Here is a 13,782-nt window from a genome sequence, read left to right as displayed (position 1 = left end):
TATCTTGTTCTCGTATAATATGTAAGTTCCTTCTTGTAAATGAATAATATACTTTGTAATGAATAGTAACAGTATGTATGTATTGATTTCATGTATTGTTCCTCTGTTCTAGAAAATAGTATGTATTGATCCTCTAAACTATACATATTATAGTTTACTAGTATATTTGTTTGTAACTTGTAAATGATTTGTAGAAAAGACTCATTTGCCCAATGTATGCAACTGAGTTAAGTATGTACTTTGAAAATGGGGTTTAATATTCATGTATATATTTAACAAGTATAACTATGATTTAGCCGACAGTCGGACTAGTGATCCTACCCTAAGCCCACAACGAAACAAGGAACAGGAGTCAAGGTATTTAGCAATAGTCCTAAGTCCGTTAAAGCATACTTATACATAAATATATAAATGAATACGATTTTGATAACAAACAGCAACCTGAAATAGTTTAAAAGAGTTTTTGAAATGATTTTAACAACAATTATAAGCATAAGAAATCCTTTGTTCGTTTGTTTTCACATGTAAATGTTAACACAAATAAATTGTGTTCTACTTGTATCCCCCCTAAAAGCATTTAAAAAGGTAAATGGTAGAGGTATGAACTCACCTTAAGTGAGTGATCCGTTTGGATGTTCGATATAGGATGTTTGTTTCCACAAGTTAGATCCCGGGACAAAATCAAGTCCTAAATAGCAATTCACGCGATATAATGACATGAAATTAGTGAATATAACCTCAAAGGTGTTAAGGAAACAACCTAGGATGTAAGAATTACTTACAACATAAGTATTAGAAGCGAAATCAAGTGACTGCCTGGATTTCACGGCTGGGTTTCGATGTGTGTACGGCCGTAAACGGTTCACGACTACTTGAAGATTCAAGTGTTTTCGGTTGGAAACACAAGTGTGTGATCTTGGTGTTCTTGGTGAAACAAGGGAGATTCAAGGGTTTACGACTGTAAACTCAGAAATGAAGTGTGTTTGATTGATGACAAGAAGAACACTAGATCTTCTTATCAAGATCTGAAGGTGAAACAAATGATCCTCGGATGATAGTTGAGAGAAAACTAGGGGTTTTCGGTTGAAGATCTTTGAGAGAAAAGCTTGAGTTTACGGTTAGAAGTGTAGAAGTGAGGATTATTTCAGTCAAACATATATATATATATATATACACATATATATAGGGTAGAGTTTGTGGTCCGAAGGAGTTCACAGCAGCAAACCGTTTGCGGTCCGAGGGTTTACCGCCCATGCAAGGGGTTTGCGGCTCATGCGAAGGTTCTCGGTTCCTATTGTTTCCCTCCTCAAACACACAACACCTTTGAATACATGGTTTAAACACATACAACTCATTAATCTAACCATAAAATAATTAAAGAAATAAGTTTGACCTTTATTGGATAAGTTTGACTCTAGTTGACCACGTCTGACTTTTACAAGATTTGAAATTACAGGTTGTCACATCATCCCCCCCCCCCCCCCCCGTTAAAGGGAATTTCGTCTCGAAATTAAGTCGAAGAGATACACATAGATTGAGGGAAAAGATGCGGATACTTATGTTTCATTTGATCCTCCCGCTCCCAGGTGAATTCAAGTCCCCGCTTTGCATTCCAGCGAACCTTCACTATCGGGATACGGCTTTGTTTGGTCTGCTTGACTTCCCTGTCCATGATTTCTACTGGTTCTTCCACAAATTTGAGGCTCTCATTGATCTCGAATTCATCGAGTGGGATAACAAGAGTCTCATCAGATAGATACTTCTTTAGGTTCGATACGTGGAAGGTAGGGTGTACATTACTAAGTTCCTGAGGTAGCCGGAGTTTGTAAGCTACAGGGCCGATTCTAGCGAGAATCTCAAAAGGCCCAATGTACCTTGGATTTAGTTTGCCTCGCTTTCCGAAGCGTATCATGCCCTTCCAGGGTGAGACCTTCAATAGAACAAGGTCACCAACCTGAAATTCCAAGGGTTTCCGTCTTTTGTCAGCGTAGCTTTTCTGTCTGTCTATGGACGCTTTCAATCGCTCACGAATTTGAACAATCTTTTCAGTAGTTTCCCGGATGATTTCTGGACCAATGAGAGTGCTGTCAGGAACTTGTCCTTTAGCTAGTTGCGTGTCACCCACCTCAGCCCAACACACAGGGGATCTGCACTTCCGGCCGTAGAGGGCTTCAATTGGAGCAACTTTGATACTAGTATGGTAGCTGTTGTTGTATGAAAATTCGACCAATGGTAAATGGATATCCCACACTTTACCAAAGTCGATAACACAAGCTCTCAGCATGTCTTCCAGCGTTTGTATAGTCCTCTCACTCTGTCAATCAGTTTGTGGGTGGTAGGTTGTACTCATGTCCAACCTAGTTCCCAGGGATTTTTGTAGTGACTGCCAGAACCTTGAGGTGAATCTACTGTCTCTATCGGAGATAATAGATATGGGCACACCATGCAGTCGTACAATCTCCCTAATGTAAATTCTGGTCAGTTTCTCCATTTTGTCAGTTTCTTTAATTGGCAGGAAGTGTGCGGACTTGGTTAATCTGTAGACGATCACCCAAATGGTATCAAGTCCACTCGTTGTCTTGGGTAACTTGGTTATGAAATCCATTGTAATCCATTCCCACTTCCATTCAGGTATCTCCGGTTGCTGTAGTAAACCTAAGGGCTTTTGATATTCTACTTTAACTTTGGCGCAAGTAAGACACTTGCCTACAAAGGTAGTAATATCTGCTTTCATGTTAGGCCACCAATGATTTGACTCTACGACCAGAGTATTCTTTCCGACTTAGGGCGTCAGCTACTACATTGGCTTTACCGGGATGATAACGAATTTCGTATTCGTAGTCATTTAGTAGTTCGACCCACCGTCATTGTCTCATGTTGAACTCCTTCTGGTCGAATATATGTTGAAGGCTTTTATGATCTGTAAAGGTAGTGCTTTTCGTACCATACAGGTAGTTTCTTCAGATATTCAGAGCAAATATTAACTCAAGATCATGAGTAGTGTAGTTGACTTCGTGTGTCTTAAGTTGTCTTGAGGCATAGGCGATAACGTTTCCTTGTTGCATAAGAACACAGCCAAGCCTTTGGTTGGATGCATTGCAGTATACCACAAAATCTTCTATCCCTTATGGGAGGGATAATATCGGTGCGCTGCATAAGGCTTGCTTAAGCATTTGGAACGCCTTTTCTTGTTTATCTTCCTAGTCAAAGGTTACACCTTTTCTGGGTCAATGTGGTAAGTGGTTTCGCAATCTTTGAAAATTTCTGAATGAACCTACGATAGTAGCCAGCGAGGCCTAGAAATTGACGAATTTCCGTAGGCGTCTTTGGTGCTGACCAGTTCTCAATGGCCTTTATTTTGGAAGGGTCCACGTGAATTCCCTCTTCGATAACCACGTGACCCAAGAATTCGACTCTTCGAATCCAAAATTCGCATTTAGAGAACTTCGCATAAAGCTTCTATGCTCGTAGTGTTTCTATGATCTGTCGTAAGTGTTGACTATGTTCCTCCTTACCTTTCTATATCCGAGGTGAGTTTCCTTACCGGGTTTAGCGGGTCGAAGACACTAAGGCCAGCCCATGTTTATATTATGTTGTTAGTATGCTAGTTGTCTCTGTGACTATTGCATGTGTTGTGTTTTTATGTTTTTTCGGGTTAAGGCTCGATGTCGGGCGGGGCCTGATGGATATCTGTATGCTATGTATATATGTGATTATTGCATGTGTATGTGTTTATTTTGATATATGTTATTGTATGTTGGACGAGTCCCGTTTTACCGAGACCAGCTCGATGTCGGGCGGGGCCCAATGTCGGACGGGGTACGAAGCCAGGCGGGGCCCACTATATGTTTATTGTATGTTTGGTATGTGGTATTTTGGGGGAATTCACTAACCTTTGTGCTTACGATTTTTAGTTTATGTTTCAGGTACTTCCGGTTGTAAAGGGAAGAGCTCGGGGTGACTGCATTGCACACACACGCCATTGAGATTCCGCTATGATGTTTTACTCTGATTTATGATAACTTGATACATTGGTTTTATTCATGTGTTTGGATGTTATGGGAAAATACTATTTTATTTATTATTAAATGGAAATTTTTTGGACCATATTTTTGGATGTTTCAAGTTGGTATTAGAGCCTTGGTTTGAGGGATTCGGGCACACTCTCGGGTCGTCTGAACTCAAACTAAGGACTTGGTAGAAAATTTTAAAATAAAACATTTTTATAAAAAGAATTTCTAAAAGAGAAAAAGGTGTGGTACGTGTATTCAACCGAGCTCAAGTAAGTTATCCCAAAATACCCATACATGCTTATATATGATATGAATTGTGAATTGTGAATCACATGCTAGATTAGGGCTAAGTATCTAGGAGAGATGCCTTTGTATGCCTGTTGTATGAGCTTATAGATTTGCATGCTAGTACTGGTCAGTCAGTGATAGGATGGCCTGATTAGGTTATGCTTAGTTCTGTTTACTTGATGCTTGAATGTTGCTTGCTTTGTGCTTTTAGGAGTTATTGCTAATCTCGGCTAGTTAGTAAGCGAATATGCTAAGTTACATATTATGAAAACTAAATAATTTCAGAAGGTTAGGTTTAGCTCTATTGCGCATCTCTTGTTTGAGTCCAACCGTTGTAGGGAGAGACCTCTCATTCGAAGAATTATCTAGTTTTTGTAATATGTAATTGTATTCGTGAGCTAGTTAGAGAAGGTTAGCATGAGTGAAACATCCCAAAATTCATGACCAAAAATTTCATTTTTAATTACGTAATTATAAAAACCAGTAGTCTAAAAACATATGTAGTGTCATCTCATATCATAACCAAAACCAATATGTCAAATATCCAAATCATGTCATAGAAAAATAACATCAAAGTACAACTCCCAAAGATATCATGTGCGGAAAACCATAGTGTGATGCGCTGCGATCATGACGGCTCCTTTCCTTTCGAAGAAGAAGTACCTGAAACCAAAACTGAAAACCGTAAGCATGAAGCTTAGTGAGTCCCCCCATCATACCACATACCATACAATAAACATACTACATAGCATATTCGGGTGCTGGCCTACCCATTCGGTCTCTTTCAACTGGTATCCGTCGAGCATATCTGGGTGTTGGCCTACCCATCCGGTCTTTTTCAACCGGTAACTGTCGAGCATATCTGGGTGTTGGCCTACCCCTTTGGTCTCTTTCAACCGGTAACTGTGGAGCATATCTGGGTGCTGGCCTCCCATTCGGTCTATTTCAACAGGTAATTGGGTTTATTTCACCCCTACCACTACCACATAATATCTTAGCATATAAGCACATGAATCACATACTGCCTAGCATATCTGGGTGGTGGCCTACCCCTTCGGTCTATTTCAACCGGTTACAGGGTCTATTTCACCCCTCATACCACTACCACATAATAACATAGCATACAAGCACATAAATCTCTACATATAGTGGCATACCAGACAATTATCACAAAGACAATCATCTCTACCATAAACAACTACTAGTGGGTCGACATTGGTGCCTTCGACCCACTCATACAGGGAATGTAACTCACCTCGCACTGTTGAAGCTCACCGCAATAAATCCTTAGTTGCTGCCCTGGCAACTCCTCAAGCTAGCAATACCAAAATATCACCCAATCAGTAATTGGGTCCCAACCCATGATCCATAATCCATACTTGGGGTAAAATGGCCATTTTACCCCTGGCCCAACAAGATTCATAACTAAGGCCCAAGTCCAAACCAACAAGCCCAAAACTCCAAAATCCATAAAAGCCCATTAATGGCCCACTTTTCCAAATGGGGACCAATCTCATATGGGTCTTATCCTAAGCCCATATTTTCCTTGAATACATTTCATATTATCTTAAACACTCCGTGGGACAAGCTTGGTCAGAAGCAAGGTCAAGGTCAAAGTCAAAGTCAACGCTCCAAGTTTACTCAACTCGTCGAGTTATCCTTCAACTCGGCGAGTTCCCATAAATCACAGAATCATGATATCCTGATCCAACTCGTCGAGTTTTCCCCCAACTCACGGAGTTCTTCCTTTTCAACAGAATCGGAACATTTCCAATCAACTCGTGGAGTTCCTCCATGAACTCGTCGAATTGTAACATCCCGTTTAAAATATAGGGATTTAAATAATAAACTTTGGAACCCTGAGAAATAATAATTAGCTGAGAGTTGGTTTCGGGAAGCCAAACGATAAGATTTGAATCTTCAAGGGGGTTAGAGTGTAATCTTGGGATTTGATTTGCAAAGATTTTTATAAGTCAAGGGGTTTTTGGTATTAATTGGACTTAAAATGTAAGGATTTATGGAAGCAGGGACTAAAGAGTAAGTTTTGGACCTATGTTGAAGAGAAATTGTCATGGAGGGGCTATATGGTAACTTTTGGGGCTTGTATTGTTATAAATCTTGGATGTTGGGGGCTGATTTGTAACTTTTGGCCTTAGTTTGAAAAGATTTCGTGAGGAGGGGCCAAACATGTAAAATATGTATAGATTGTTTTGGAGCGGGACTTATACCCGGCTCCCTTCCTTCCCCCGTCACCTTCTTCCCATTCACTTAAAACACATAGAAAAACCCTAACCCTACTTGGATGTTGTAGCCGCCACCCCCTCTTCACCCTCCAGCCGCCTCTCCTAACTCCCGACGCCACCACCTCTGTTGAGGTCATCAACCACCGGACGCCACGCCTAGCTCGTTTCTGTTCCACCAATGCGTCACAGCCCTAGTTTCCGGCGAGAGCAAGTCGCCGACGAATCCTAGGGGTGCTCGCTGCTACCGCTAAGCTCCATCAGTTGAAGACGAAGGCGCCGCTAGCCGGCGGTCAATGCTGCTTCGGTCCACGACAGCCTCCGCTCATCCTCCTCACCGTTCTTCCGGTGTTATTTCTCAGTCGTTACTGTGGTTCCGTATGGCTCAAATATGTCGCTCCGGTCATTGTTGCCGCCCTGAGGGGCTGTTATGTTCATAGGTTGGGCCTTTTAACGAGAAGGAGCCGTGAAGAACCACCATGGCAGCCGGCCATGGTGGCTGTCACCGCAAACCTCCGGTGTACCGCCTTAGCCGCCATTGTGTTGTCGCTGTCGTCGCTGTGAGCCACCAGGTGGGTGGCAGGGATCGTTTCTCAAAGCCTTAGTGTGGGTGTATGTTCTGTTGGCCGGAAAGCTAAGAAAAGGCCACCACCACCACCGTGAGGTGGTGGCTGCCGCCATCTACCACCGCCGGCCACCACAAGGTGGCTGTGTGTGTGCGGGGGTGTTAGTTTAGTGGGTGTGTTATTTGAATTTTGTGTTGTATGATGTAATTGCTAAAGGATAATGGAAAGAAAACCCTAACCACCACCGTAGGGTGGTGGCTACCGCCACCGGCCGCCGTGTCGGGTGGCGGTGTGCTTTGATGGTGTTTTAACTCGTTTGGATGCTTGGTCAAGGGACTAAGAAACGCTAATGGGCCCAATGAGGCTTAATGGGCTTAATAAACCCTAATGGGCCTAGTGAAACCTTAATGAGTCTAATGAATCTTAATTGATCAAAAGACATATCAATTGGGCCTATTGGGCTAAGATGGGGTTGGAAACCCTAATTAGGGTTTAGAAAACCTTAATATTGGATTTATGGGCTTGAATTTATTGGGACCCACTTTTGGGCCATTGGAATGGAATTGTGTGATTAAGCCCAATCACACCATATGAATTATTTAGAAGAATGATAGACTTAATGGATTAAGTCCTTAATGGATTAAGTCTTTAATGGGTTGAGTGAGAAACACTTAACCCTAATCGTCATTTCATGTGAAAACCCTAATTTCACTTGGGTTTATTGTTGGGCCTTTCTATTGGGGCTTGATGATTGGATTATTAATGGGCCATCCAAGAATAATCATATGGACTAGAATATGTTGATGGGCTTAGGGTAAGGCCCATATGAGGGTTTAGGCCCAATTTGGAAAATTGGGCCATAGATGGGCCATAGTTTGGGCCTTTATGATTATGTGATATTGGGCCATTAGAATGTTGAATGTTGGACTGGACTAAATGGTTGGGCCTCATGGTAAGACCTTATAAAGGTTTGGGCCCAATTTGGAAAATTGGGCCATATGTTGGGCTTTGGCCCATTACTTGACTATTGAGCCTTTAGTGTGTGAGTTGGACTTTGGGCTTGGAACCCAATTATTAATTGGGTGTTGTTTGATGTTGATAGTTCGGGAATCTGTCAACCAGCAGCTGGAGTTTTATCGGCGGGACTTCAGCAGTGCCAGGTGAGTTCTCCTCACTATATCAACAGGGTCTAAGGCACCAAGGCCGGCCCTTTATGGATCGTATTCGGATTATTGCGTGTTATGCTTACCGATTTACATCCTGGTAGTTAGGATGGTGATATGCTATGCTTTAGTGACCCGGTTGGGTCGGTATCCTGGTATATAGGATGATGCTATGTTAGTGACCTGTTAGGTCGATATCCTGGTTATAGGATTGTTGCTATGCTTTGTGATATGTTAGATCAGTTTGACTGTTATATATATATACATGCTAGTGTTATATGATGTCTATGTGCACATGATTGTCCTGGTTATAGGATGATGCTATGTTAGTGACGGGTTAGGTCTGTATCCCGGTTATTGGGATGTTGCTATGATTGGTGATCTGTTAGATCGGTTTGACTGTTATATGAAATGAGTTAGCGTATGATATTTACGTGCACATGTTTGTTTGATTGGGGGTTGGGTTGAGGCGTTCCTGCTTTCTGCTGTAGGCCAACATACCCGGCGAGCGGTCCGGATAGGCTGTAGGCCCTGCGTGGCGGTCCAGACGTGCCGAAGGCTCGAAGAGCAGTCAGATAGACTGAAGGCCTGTGAGGCGGTCCAGTCAGGCTGATGACTCATTATGCATGCTGTTCTATATTAATTATATGATATGGTTATGTTTGTATGGCGTTGGTATTTTGGGGAAACTCACTAAGCTTCGGGCTTACAGTTGTTGATTTTATTTCAGGTATTTCTGATGATCGCGGGAAGGCGAAGGCGTGATCGTGCACCTCCTCATATTTTCATGATTGATTATGGGGATACTCTGATGCTTAAACTATTTTGAAAACAAATTGTAATAACTTAATGGTTTTAAAAAGTTTTAAATTTGCTTGAATTTTATGGGTGTTACAAGTTGGTATCAGAGCCTTGGTTTGAGTGAATTGGAGGAACACTCGTGTGAATCCAGTCTCAAATCAAGGAAAGGATTTTAAATGAATTTTTAAATGGTTTTCAAAATAAGTAAAGGAGGATGCAGGGTGTACGATCAGCCAGAGCCAGTAAGTAGACCCCAAAATACCATAAAGTTATTTGATTATGTGATATGTTAGAACAACATGCTAGTACTAGGCTAGAGATCTTCAGGAATTGCATGATAGAATTGCATGATTACATGATGCCTGCTAGCCTAGGGTTTCCTTATATGAGATTGACATCATTACTGTAGTTGTTTAGTGTATGCATCACGATTGTACATAACTAAGATCTTATAGCCCAAGAATGTTTGATTTGGCCTTATGTTCTGTTCTTATTGATTGGGTCTTAGGGTAAGATTGGATATTCGAAAGTCTATAGGGTCCAGCGTTATGTATGTCTAGCATACACTAGTGTTACAGGGTTGGTGGAAGTTTCATGGATGGGTAGGTTGTGTGGGACCAGTAGACCAGTTATGAGATATTTGGCATTCCTCTAGGGGCGAGGGTCGAGCGCTCACTATGTTTATGTTTATTGTTAGGGTGTTGTGGTGATACTTGAGACAAATATGGGTAGGTGTGGAAGGTAGTATGGGCACGTACTACTGAAAGCACAGGACCCATACGCGTAGCAAGGAAGTCACAACCCCTAGGGTTTGGTTGGGAGTAGGTCCCCTATCATTATATGGGTTATCAAAGACCTTTCTGGTGTCTTACCAGAATGGTGGTTACAAGACGTCTTGAGACCGGATCCAGGTTAGGATCCCGTATTGTCAGAGAATCGTGTTAGTGAGATCATCCGGGAGGAGGTGATCGAGGTTGTCCAGGGACAGTTGCCGGAGATGTTTGGGTCTATCAAGACTGTCATGGTTGAGAATTTCGACGAGCGCTATGCAGCCATTGCTGAGACAGTTGCCGCGGCAGCTTCCACAGCTGTAACGACGGCAAAGGGAGGAGTTGGTTGAGCTTTCCAGTACTGGGACTCGTTACTGGGACATATTATGATGAACAGAGGGCTGCAGTTACTTGGGACTAGGGAGATATTCTGTATTCGTTACATTCTGCGAGTTGAGCGGGAGAGTCTAGCACATGAGTTTCTAGATTTGAGGCTTCGGGGGTTTTGCTTGAGATCGGAATGTGAGTCGCAAGGACTCCGGAAAGGAGTGATGTTTATGTTCAGCTGGGGTTTCGCAGCTGGAAGTAGAATGATTAATTGGTGGTTTGGAATGTCGTTTTATAAGGCATGGATTGTGCCCTTTCAGTTTTCGAGCTCGAAGGAGTGAACAGACTTGGGACCCCAGGATCAGGTTGTGTTCCAGCTCGGGTCAGTTAGTCGCAGGGGTTGGCGATAATATTTCAGCGTTGGTGGTTCGATGTGGCATGAGTATCTTGTGAGGCGTACGCGATTACCGTTCCGACCCATGGGATCTAAGATCCGATTCATCTTGGATCTCTTGCATCTGACGGTAAGGATTGATTGTGCGATCTATTGCACTTCTGGGGATTGGAGACTATGTATGGGGAGTAATTTGTGGCCGGTTTAGGGCAGAGGTTGTTTCAGTTATTGCAGTTCAGCGGTGCATGATTGAGCTGGTGAGTGAGTCAGGGTGCGAGACCCTGAATGATATGATTTCTAGAGCCGAGAGCGGCAGATTTGTTGGAACACCTTGGGAAGAAGGGTATTATATGGGAGGTCTGCGGACAGGTTCCCACATGATGATTATTCAGCATTGTCAGGATTCAGTGGTTTTAGTAAGCGTTATTGATTGGCGGAGGAAAACACCAAGGGAAGTAGTTCATTGTTGAGACATTAGTTGGAGTATCTATCTTTGGACTTTAAGATTTGGGAGTGGGATCATTCGAGCATTGGGGACTGTTGGTGTCCTTGGGATTTAGAAAGTGTTCAGCTAGTTATTAGAAGTGTGTGATCACTGGGGATTGGCTGGTAATGGAGCACTAATTGGTAAGAGTTGGTTATATTTGGATCGATCGTTGGTAGTGAGAAAGATTGGAAATTCTCCAATTTTCAGGTATTATGAAAACTTGGTCGAATCTAAGTGGGGGAGAATTATCCCGTGATATAGAGGCAGAATTGGTTTTGGAAATAGGATAAGTTTCGCATCATTGTCATGAAGGAAGACAACCTAAGTGGCTGTTTGGTTTGTGGGTTGTGTGAATTGGGAGTTCGGTAAAACTCCCGAGCATGTGTAGCACGTTTTCCTGGTGCTTGATAGCAGAAGTCGGGAAACCAGGTTGGAGTTCTAGTCATGAATCGAGTTCAGTTCGATGTATTCGGTCGAGGGTGTGCTCAACTCTGAAGGTTTTGGATTGATAGATTGAGGGTTTTGTTAGCTGCCAGGGCTCGGCAGTACATTCAGCATGGGTGTGTGGGTTATTAGCGTACGTGGTAGACACGCGGGTCAGGGAACAGACCACGGATTTCCGAGAGGATGGATGATCGACATGAGGCCTAGGGTTAGGCCGGGGATAGAGTCCACGAAATGGGTCAGGAGTTCGGAACCCTAAGTGGGTGAGAACAGTCTGCATGGGAAAGATCACCAGGGGGTGGTCCCAAGGAGATGCTCAACAGTTTAGAGTGGTCCAGATGGCTGAAGGCCTAGTGAGGCGGTCCAGTCATGCTGAAGACTCTGTATGTGTTTGTAGATTTATATGCGAGTATTGAGTATGCTACTATGTTGCATCAGCCAGTGGGTCTATTCCCAAGTATTGAACATGTTGCTGGAGTAGGCTGAAGACTACGATGTATTTTTGGTTGGATCGGAAGTTGTCATTAGAAATCGGATGAAGTACAAAGGATCTTGGTGATCTCATCAGTTCGGAGTGTTTCATAGGATTAATCTGCTTAGATCGGGTAATACTCCAGTTCGGGACCGAGAGTAGATCTGAATGGGTATCCGTCAGTTTCAGGAAGGCTTGGGATTAGAATGTTCTGTCGTTCAGGTTCTGGGAACCGGGTTAAACCTGGTTAAGCTAGTGATAAGACTGTAGGAACGCCACTACAGTCATGAGACCAAGGAAGCAATGGATTGCTTAAGGTTGCGTGTGATGTAAGGCTACCATTGGTCATGTAGCAATCACTTTTAGCCATGGGTTGGTAGCAACGGGATTTGACGCATGGATCCGATCGGTGGGATCAGGAGGTTGTTAGAGTCGCAGTGGCATCAGGGAAGGATTTCGTTCGGAGGTCGTGTGAGGCAACTATATATATACATGCTAGTGTTATATGATGTCTATGTGCACATGATTGTCCTGGTTATAGGATGATGCTATGTTAGTGACGGGTTAGGTCTGTATCCCGGTTATTGGGATGTTGCTATGATTGGTGATCTGTTAGATCGGTTTGACTGTTATATGAAATGAGTTAGCGTATGATATTTACGTGCACATGTTTGTTTGATTGGGGGTTGGGTTGAGGCGGTCCTGCTTTCTGCTGTAGGCCAACATACCCGACGAGCGGTCCGGATAAGCTGTAGGCCCTGCATGGCGGTCCAGACGTGCCGAAGGCTCGAAGAGCAGTCAGATAGACTGAAGGCCTGTGAGGCGGTCCATGATATGGTTATGTTTGTATGACGTTGGTATTTTGGGGAAACTCACTAAGCTTCGGGCTTACAGTTGTTGATTTTATTTCAGGTATTTCTGATGATCGTGGGAAGGCGAAGGCGTGATCGTGCACCTCCTCATATTTTCATGATTGATTATGGGGATACTCTGATGCTTAAACTATTTTGAAAACAAATTGTAATAACTTAATGGTTTTAAAAAGTTTTAAATTGGCTTGAATTTTATGGGCGTTACACGAATTCCCTAGTCTGTTAACCCCTTTTTAACTCATTAAGCTATTATTCTTCAGATCTAATCCCTATACTTCAGATCTAGACTGGAAATGCCTCTAGAAGGGTAAAGTTTCCAACTTTACCCATTAATACCCTTCCTATAGAGATTAAGCTCAAACCCCAACTCCAAAAGGCAATCCAAAAGTCCTCAAAACTTCAAGATATGGCATAAGAGCATAGATCTGGACCTTAGAGACTTGAAGGACACGTAAAGTCTTACAATTTATCCACATGCATGACCATTTGGAGCTTGAAATGTCAAAACAAGAGCTTTGAGGTTGCATGGGGCTTCTAGGGCCACAAAGTTGGCGCCTTTATGCCATGAGAGCCCCTCAAGACCCTAGATCTAAAGTGTTTTCCATAAGGGACGTGCAACCCATCAATAACCATCCCATTTGGACAAAACTAGCCAAAGAACCCAAAAATGGAGATCTAGATGACTACAAGACAAGGTTTAAGCTTTATACCAGAAAAGTGTTGTGGATGAGGCAAGGATTCTGGATCTATATGCTCCTTTTTGTGTCTTCAAGTTCTTCTTCTTCCAATAGCTTCAACACTCACCAGAACACTCAAAATGACTCACAAACTCTCAAAATAGCTTTAGGGTTTCAAGATTCATGGTTAGTAACTTGGAGGTTGGAAATGAGGCCAAACCTTAGTGCTTAAGTTTTTAAAATAGGGTGAAAAGTCACGATTTTAGGG

The sequence above is a fragment of the Lactuca virosa genome, chromosome 5, assembly GCF_052849685.1.
Source record: "Lactuca virosa cultivar CGN04683 chromosome 5, Lactuca_virosa_CGN04683_v6, whole genome shotgun sequence".
NCBI classification, from domain to species: Eukaryota; Viridiplantae; Streptophyta; class Magnoliopsida; order Asterales; family Asteraceae; genus Lactuca; species Lactuca virosa.
This window is presented reverse-complemented; position numbering follows the sequence as displayed.